Raw genomic sequence first — 10,190 nt, 5'->3', positions numbered from 1 at the left:
TAGGAAGTCCTCTTCAGCACCGTGATAGTCTCGAATCCTGCATTCACTAACAATGTGGTGGACAGTCTGATACGGAGCCCCGCAGTCACAGGCTGGATAAGGCAGTTTCTTCCACTCTACGTCGACCATGGTCGGTACGGATTCTGTTCAGAGTAATCCAGGTCTTGCGTGGTAGGTCGAATCCACTTGGAAGTTTAGCACCCGATAAGATGTTATGTAGCCGCACGTCTGTCACTGCTTCCAACCGACCTTTCAGTTCTTCAAGAGGTTTGAAATCCTTAGCAACCATGTCAGCAGCATCGCACTGAGTTGGATGCCGTGATTTCAGTCTCTTAACGATTTAAAAGTGGCAGGTCGCTATGCACGGGTGGATTAGAATTCCTGGAGATCTTCTGGAATTCTCTCATAAGGGCAGTACATCTGCGTACATCGGGAGGCATTATACCGGTTAACAGTGGTAACCAATAAACCTTAAAAAAACCCTACACGTGCCTCATTGGTGGTGCTAATTGAGCAAGAGTGATTACAGGCAGCCAGACTATCCATAGGATCTCCTGGCAATGAGATATCAACTAAATAGCAGAAACAGTTCTGTTGGGTTGTCTAGGTGTTGCACTACCACTTTCACGTAACTAGTTGAAGAGGCTGATAAATAATTGTCAAAATTGTTGACATCTGTTGGGATATCTTGCCACATACACCGTACAAGACCGAACTGCATTCTTCCTACATTCTCTATACAACATGAGCATGTCGGCTCATTCTGCATTCACAAATACTCGTCCAGTCACGACCTACTACTTGGATTGTCGCACACTGACTGACTAGCAAGTGGCAATGCAGTCGAACACGGAAGCACGCTATAAGCAACGTACCAACATCGCACCTAGCAACAACGTAGGTTGAATGGCACAAACAAGTGTAAGTGTAGAAACTTTTCAAATTACGATATCCCATAAACAACTTGCACTAGAAATCTGCAGCAAACGCCAGTTACCTTCTTATAATTAAACCTAACCTTAGTTTTTAATATCAATCGGCGTTATTCCATTTTAAAATATGTACGTTTCCTCAAGATAACACACTTCCTAAGTATTTCCACAACGAGCCACTGAGTATCCTATTCATCCTGTGAAAACCGAACATCGATAGTACTTTTCGTTTCTGCAATATTTACGCTCCAAGTTTTAGATAATATTGCCTATGGCTACATCAAACATGTTCATACACATCATGCCCAACGTTGCCCTTAATTGTATCACATATTTCTTCTTTCCACTGCGAGTTTTCGAATCCCTTGGCTATAACGAGTATCACCTTTTAAAGTGATGTACAGAATTTTCCTTTTAATTGTGTTTTGAAATTCACCTGTACGAGTTCCGATGTTTTCACTCCTTCCGTATGGAAGTGCACACTGATTTAGCATAACATTTCACAGTTACATAACGATTATGCCTTTGTTTCCTCTTCCTTAGTGTTTCGTACTGATTTGTTTACAGCAATCTTACAATACCAACTTCGTCCATGTGGGTAACACATGGGCTATAATATAGCGAAATACATGTGTTGTCTAAGCGGACGGGAAAGTGCAGCAATATGTACATCCACTTTCCGCAAGGCTGTTTGCTGTATTTATATGTTATAGGCCATCTGCTCTCCCAAACTATGCAGGGTGAGGCAGCTAAGACAGGCCACCCCAAATATATCCGGAAGGAATTAATATATAGAGATGCGGTATTGGCTAACATATAACAGACAATCTCGCGATTTTTCTGATGCTCACAAGTAATATTTATCGCTTATAGTCGCCTAATTATGACAGAAATTTTGGTTTTCATCTATTATAAGTATTTATTTTTTTCTGTGGAGTTTGAAAGAAGCTTCTAAGGGAACTTAAGCGACATAACATATATGGCACTTGATCAAATAATGTCAAGAAAACTGCGCAGCAAACCGCAGTCCACTGCCAGGAGAAGAGGTTCCACAAACGTCTACTTTATTGTACCAAATGTAAGAAAACGCGTTACCGTTTATCATCACGGCTGTCATACCAAGTGCTCAAAATACTGACCTTGAGCATTGCTACATGCAATGAAGCGATTGTGGTGAAACCATACTGCGTGTTATTTCATCTGAACTGCAGTACAGGCCCGTGTTGTTAGGCATCTCATGCCTTCAGGAGTCGTCTGTGTTTCCTAGTATACCTCTTGTTTTAATTTTTGCCAAAGATATAGAAGTGTAGAATGAGTGTGTAGACCATTTCGCATTTCCTGAACGACCGTTCCAATACTCTCCAAAACTTTTCTTATGTGGGTCCGTCATTACATGAGCGGAACGGCAAGGACATCCGTTATGTTGGTACCACACCATTGCCTTAATTTTCTGTGGAATGCCTTCCAGTAACTGCGACAGCAGCGTATCTGACGTAATAGATTTTATTTAGACCCCCTTCAATAAAACAGGGATCAATTATGCCGGTTTTGACAAATAAGAGACAAACATTGATAGACGAAGAACATTGTTTTTATCCACTTGTTTGTGTCAGCCTGGGTTTTCAGCTGACATTAGTGCACATCACTTTGTACTTTTCGTAGATAACATTCTAAATATTGTAACCAGTTTTGGAAATTGCTATGACGTTGTAGCTGCAATGATATGTGAAGAAGAAGAAATGCGATGGAATGTAGAGTTCACACAGCACTTACTTGGTTGATCGCTCTCATACTTTCGAGATTCCTCTCTGCGACATTTGTAGTGTGTGTTACTGCTCCTAAAATGTTAGTTTCACTTCTTTCACCAGTTGCTCTTCTTCTTCCTTGGCGTGTTTTAGTCTCCATGCTTCCAGTATCCAGAACTTTTTTCATAATGTTTGCGAGACTGATCGCAAGTGCTTGCTACGTTCTTGATACTCTTCAGCATAAAACCGCACCGCTGCAGCAGTCGTTTGGCGATGATCGCCAAGAACGATATTCAGTTTTTCAGTTATCGTATACGTTGTTAATATCTCAATAGAATTTCCAGCAGGTATTTTGACTGCTACAACATCAGAACACACACATGGACCTCAAGCGCACAGGTAAGCACAAGAACCATACCTGAGTTAAACGTCTGTTTACATTTGGTATAACAGGGCAAGCGTTTGTGGAACCTCTCCTCCTGACGGCGGGACAGTGCTCTGCGGCGCTGTTATCTTGATATTATTTCATTGAGTCCCATACATGTTATGTTGCTGAAGTTCTCTTAGAAGCTTCTTTTAAATGCCACGTAAAAAGCATATAGAACCATTAGAAAAAAATGGTTTCGTAATTCGGCGCCTATCAGAGATAAAAACTACTTTCTAACGTTAAGAAATACGCCATATTTTCCGCTATAGCTTGGTGAAAATCTCACCTTGCCGTATTTAATATATCTGGATGAGAGGTAACAGTAAGTAATTTCATTTTGCTTCTTTTCTATACCATGGCTCTTCAGCCGTACTGGTAGGCACATGGTGATGTGCATATAGAACCATTAGAAAAAAATGGTTTCGTAATTCGGCGCCTATCAGAGATAAAAACTACTTTCTAACGTTAAGAAATACGCCATATTTTCCGCTATAGCTTGGTGAAAATCTCACCTTGCCGTATTTAATATATCTGGATGAGAGGTAACAGTAAGTAATTTCATTTTGCTTCTTTTCTATACCATGGCTCTTCAGCCGTACTGGTAGGCACATGGTGATGTGCCGGCCTAACAGCAACCCATTTATTCATTTATTTATCTTACGGTTGTACAAGTACGCAGAAGTATATATCATCATATGGAGATGTCCAAGTGGTACAAACAGTTCCGAACACCCGGAGTCACCTGGTGGCGAGTTCTCAGATTACCGTCAAATACTCGCAGTGGGCACTTCTTAACAATATGTTGTATTGTTTCTCATACGCTCTCCAATCGCTATCAGCAGATGAACGGAAACCCTACGACTTCAAAGTGTAACCGCAACGTGTAACGGAAAGCGTATGCTGGATATGGCCCAGTGAGCTAAGTTAACATCTTACTGTTCGGCGGTGCTGGAGACGGTCCGGCCACCAGCTTGGGCGGCACAGGAACCTATCAGTGGTTAGCGAATGGGCACAGAGGATGGTCAGTGCAGGTACGGCGCAGGTACAAGGCAGGCAATGTCGCACCCGTTAAGGGAACAGCATCAGACGCGATGTTTGGCCAGCACTAAGAGCCGAGACGCAGTCACATTTTAAAATGAGGGAATAACCAAATATTAAAGACTCAACAGCGACTCAACCACTCATCATAGAATTAATCTAAATAGACCAGAAGCGCCAAGCAATCATAACGATTCTATTGAAATACTGATATTTGTGTTATCTCTAATAATATGGAACTTACCTTTTAAAAGCATGTAAATCAATTGGGAATTGTATAACGTTTAATCATGAGTAGACGCTAAGCATGATCTGGACAGAAATTGTATCAGACAAAACAGCTGTTCTCCAACTATCGGTCGTGAACGCTTGACGAAGCAATCAATCTTGGATTAAGTTTTAACGTAGATTTAGTGCATACCAGTGTCAAATAAGTATCCCGCTCATGCAATTATAGTCGATGCGACTTTAATCTACCCCCAATATGCTCGAAAAATTATTCGTTTAATGCCGGTGGCAGGCATAAAACGTCATCCGAAATTGTACTGACAGCTTTCTCAGAAAATTATTTTGAACAATTAGTTCATGAGCCCACTCGAAGCGTAAAGGGTTGCGAAAGCTTACTGGACCTTTTAGCAACAAATAATCGTGGACAAATATACAGGGATTAACCACCACCAGGCAGTTACTGCTAGGCTGAATACCGTAACACCCACAACCATCAAAAAGAAACGCAAAATATATGTATTTAAAAAAAGCTGATAAAAACGCTCTTAACGCCTTTTTAAGAGACAGTCTTCACTCCTTCCCATATGATCATGTAAGAAGAGAAAAGTTGTGGAGTGGTGCAACAGGTCTACTAAAGAGACTGCTTACACCACACTTGTCCGCCCTATTCTGGAGTATTGCTGTGCGGTGTGGGATCCGCACCGGGTGGGTCTGACGGATGACATCGAAAAAGTACAAAGATGGGCATTATGGTGAAATAGGGGAGACAGTGTCACAGGCATGATACGTGAATTGCAGTGGAAATCATTAAAACAAAGGCGTCTTTCGTTGCGACGGGATCTTCTCATGAAATTTCAGTCACCAGTTTCCTCCTCAGATTGCGAAAACATTCTGTTGGCACCCACCTACATAGGGAGAAATGATCATCACGATAAAATAAGAGAAATTAGGGCTGGCACAGAAAAATTTAAGTGTTCATTTTTCCCGCGTGCCGTTCGAGAGTGGAGAGAGACAGCTTGAAGGTGGTTCATTGAACCCTCTGCCAGGCACTTTATTGTGAACAGCAGAGTAATCACGTAGATGTAGATGTAGATATAGACCATCACGATCTCCACATAAACTCAACCATTGAATGTAGTATAATACTTTCATCATCAGCCAAGCATGCACTCTCGTTGTTAATTATTTCTTTAACATCATACTGCTTGGAAATACATTATTAATTATCTATATGAAATTAATGAATACAATATACGTTTTCTGACACTGTTCGAACCAGAAGAACTGACCCTTTATTGTAAAAGTGTAAGGTAAAGTGTGGTATTCCATAGTTCATGTGCCGGCTGATGTGGCCGAGCGGTTCTAGGCGCTTCAATCTGGAACAGCGCGACCGCTACGGTCGCAGGTTCGAATCCTGCCTCGGTCATGGATGTGTGTAATGTTCTTAAGTTAATTAGGTTTAAGAAGTTCTAAGTTCTCGGGGACTGTTGACCTCAGACGTTAAGTCCCATAGTGCTCATAGCCATTTGAACCATTTTGAACCACAGTTCATGTTACATGAGCAAAGAAGCAGTTCCATTCAGGAAGTCGTAAGAACAGTCTTCAAATAATGGTTTAACTTGAGTAGCATGTGTGTCGCACTAGATACTTTTACAATTGCCGGGACTCAGAAAAGTATTCGTGGGATGTGGAACTTACTCATAGTACAGCAGTTGACATGTGTTGTTGAGTTGAACCCTGTGAAGAGTTAGAACTGCGGAATCTAACACATTTAAATCTTTAATGCACTATAGCAAGAGTCACTGTGGGATTTATTTTATTATTACTAGTATCAGTAATTCAGGTAGGGCCACCACCTTCAGTTATTTCAAAAAGCTACTGAATGAATAAATCTGTACTAATGAATTTTACTGGTCGACTACTTCATTTAAATGTGGTATCACCTAGCGTCATTTATTTTTTTAATGCAACCAATTGCACTTTATATAATTTTTTATTCGCAGTCTATTGCCAAAATCTGATAAATTAGGCTGTAACATCTCGGAAAATTGATGCATATCACGTAGTAAAACCTCTGCTGGACTTTAAAGCTGACATCTATGACAGTAGTGAGCCGAATTTCTAATCTGAGTCACACCAAGGTCTTTATCATATTCGTTGCCTTCGGTGATACACCACGTTTACAAAATGGCATTCGCCCGTTACTGCGACAGGGAACTTGGAACACTATCCTACGCTTCCAGCACTCTGTTAAGAAGAGTTAACCAAGTACATCATAGGGCATAGAACTGTACCGTACAGGACAAAAAACTGTGCCGTAAGGTAAATAAAACAGCCGCGGTGGTATCCATCAGTGGTCTTTCTGTTTCTGTCGGGTAAGAGACGGATTTTCTCATCCTGGATAATCAACGAGATCTTAACTTTCTTCATTCATTCTACTCGTTTCATAGGTACTACGCAACCTCTCGCTTCGCTCGATAACTGGAATCACTCAACCATCTTTATTGGATCTCGAACTAGGTGAGCATCGCTAGGTGGATGTTCATTACAACGTTGGCGCCACATGTAAGTCACGTCGAAAGAAGTGACAATTTCCCAATCAACCCAAAGCGGTTTACCTAATTTCAGACAAATTGTTGGTGGATCTCGTAGGACACCGTACAAAGGAGGGTTCTTATGAGATGTGATCTTCTTGAGCAAGTTTATCTTAACCGTTTTCCTCCTCAGATTCTGTGTATCAATATTACGACTGAAAAGGGGTAGATCTAACAATCACAGTGACAACTCTCATAGCTTCATTAAGCTTCACATCTCGTCATTGAATGCGTGCTGTTTTCTCACATGGAGAAATACTCACCAGGAGAATACACTAGGGCAACTTCAGCAGAGCGCAAACTATTGCCACCTGCATCCCGACTGCTTCTGGCAATCTTGCGAAGTACATTCACATGTTTGCAGTGTGTGAGAGACTGACAGATCGTGCTGTCCAGGTAACATTTGAATAATCGGTGTACCGAGCCCGAGCGCTAGTTCTTCTAAAATAGGATTCCACCTTCTCAATTTACTGGCAATGAGAACCAGAAACGAGCGATTTGCGTATCCAATGCCACCTCGTACCGTCACGCCAGATGCAGAAACCGTATGGACTATGATGTGGCTGGTCCCGGCAGAGGTTCGAGTCCTCCCTCGGGCATGGGTGTGTGTGTTAAGTAGTGTGTAAGCTTAAGGACTGATGACCTTAGCAGTTAAGTCCCATAAGATCTGACACACATTTGAACATTCTTTTTTCGTATGATGCAGCTGAACGTTCGGTCTCTTCGGATCTTCTCTTACGGACATGTTCATGGTGATACTGTACGGAGAACCAGGAGTCGGCATAAACGATGACCTGGCGTCACCCTTGTGTCCAGTATTCTATTTGGGCGTACACATTCGGCGCAGAACTGATCGCCTTGCTGACCATCGTTCGACAGTCGCACGGACGCCCATAATGAGGACACAGAAAGAGGCATCCCTGGCGTGGAAAAGCAAATGAAATAGTTGAAAAGAAATGTCAGGTCTGGATGGAATCTCAGTTCGATTTTACAGAGAGTACTCTTCCGCATTGTCCCATACTGGCATTTGTCACGAATCTGTGACCCAATTCAAGGTTTCAAGTGTGCCTTGTACAAAGATATTAGCCTAGGTTGGCAGTAGCAGGTTGGCCATACTTCCGGCGACAGTGCCGGCGACCTCCATTGCTAGGAGCGATTTATCTGTCCGAGCGCAAGGCTCGTATGGAAAATGAGCACGGGGAGTGTGGTGGCAACGTGGTAACGTTTGCTGGGAGGCGGAAGCTGTTGCTGGCCGTCGGGAAGTTGTGCGACGAAGCGAATTGGCAGTCTGTTTTCTTGTACTGCCCGTGCGAATAGAAGGTTAGCTGCCGCTTGCCGCATGGTGGTGGATAATTGGAACACGAACAAACTGTAGATGAAAATACATTTAAAGTGAACTACTCCGCCGGACATGAAATCCGGCGTCGTTATTGCATCTGCATTGTGCAGTGTTATTCAGGAACTGTGTACGGGTGGCCACGTCGCAACGATTTCTGTCTTTCGTTCACATACGCTATGGCGCTAATAACTGATGACTGACCTGTTTGTGATTTCATATAAAACAAATACACCGTTTCTGCGGCCTCACTTCGAGGGTGGAATGTACCTGTTTCACTGATATGATCCTGGTTTGATAACCTCACTGTTATGTTCGTTGCATTTTGATGTTGACGTACGATGTTTTAACTGAATTGGTTTTGAGGCTCTTTATTTGTTTTTGGAAGTGCCCGTGCTATTATATTGCGTGTCGCTCGTGTAAAACGCTGACCTGTTTCAAATGCGATCGAGACGTTGTCATATTCTGTATTTTTAGGCAGAGCTCCAAGGTGGATGCTATAAGACTGGACGTAAAGGCACACCGCCAGGAATCCAAACCAACTGACAAATAGGACAAGGAACCACTTCTCCTGGTGTTCGATGTTTGATAATACGTTTTGAGCTATTGGTTGTGGCCTCCCTGTTAGTCATTGCACAGTTTAGGATTAATTGCAGTACATGTGGTCCTGCTCTTGTTAAAAATAATAACTGTCACGTTTGCTCTTAACAAAAGGTTGAAAGTTTTGTAGATGTCGTGTGTTTTCCGTTTTTTTCTGAAAATCTATGTGATTGTGCTGAGAGAGAGATAATTATTACATCTAGCTTATTTATATTTTAAATTTGGTAGAATTGGCGACTGACAAATTTTAAGTCTTTCAACTGAAGCTGATATGAGAACTGTCGAGACAAAATAACTTGAAGCTAAAACTGTTGTATGTGGCGTCCCTGTTAGTTATTGCCGAGGTTAGGATTAATTGCAGTACACGTGGTCCTGCTCTGGTTACAAATAATAACTGTCACTGTCACTGAGGCAGCTTGTCTTGATTTTTGACTAAGCAACTTCTCATCTTTTTCTTATTCGATCTCTGTGCGCATTCTTGTATATATTGTTTAACTTATTACAAATCTGTCATCCACTTCTTTCCTCAATCCAATGCAAGGTATAAGAGTCTCGTGTTAGTGAAATTTAAAATATTTTTGCTGTTGTGTTGAAATGTAACTGTTGCTCATCGTTTTGCATAAAGTGATTGTTTCCTAATGGTTCCTTAAATGTATCATACTGCTTCTAAATGTGTTGTTGTAGACAGTGGTGTGTATTTAAAGTGCGTTGTGTAAATGTCACTCACCTCAATCAATCGTTCCATCCTTTGTCTGTCCTACGGTCTGGTACCACGCTCCACAAGCGACTGGGAAAATTCGGAAACGACTCCAGTATGCAAGAAGGATATAAGAACGTTCCGGCAAATTTACAACATTAATATCAGTTTTCTGCAGAATTCTTGGGTGTATCTTAAATTCCGATGCAATAAAATTCCCTGAGACAGGAAAATTTCTGTCCACAAATCAGCACCGATTTAGAAATCATCGCTCGTGCGAAACTGTGCTTGCTCTTTTCTCTCACGATATGCTGTCAACCATTGATGAAGAGCAGCAGGCGTTATCCTATACTTTTGTAAAACGTTTCACACACTGTCCCACCTCACTTGTACACATTTCATCATCGTGTCTGAACCTTTTAACACTTTTACCAACTTCAACATAAATCCCAACAAAGTATTGTTCTTGGACATTGTTCACATGTTCGTTCAGCACGTGAGTATTACGGATATGCTACGCGAACTCTAATGGCAATCCCTGGAGAGAAGACCACGCTATTTTCGCGAAACATTACTGGGAAAATTCAGAGAAC

This window comes from Schistocerca serialis, chromosome 2 (genome assembly GCF_023864345.2).
Source record: "Schistocerca serialis cubense isolate TAMUIC-IGC-003099 chromosome 2, iqSchSeri2.2, whole genome shotgun sequence".
Taxonomy (NCBI): Eukaryota; Metazoa; Arthropoda; class Insecta; order Orthoptera; family Acrididae; genus Schistocerca; species Schistocerca serialis.
This window is presented reverse-complemented; position numbering follows the sequence as displayed.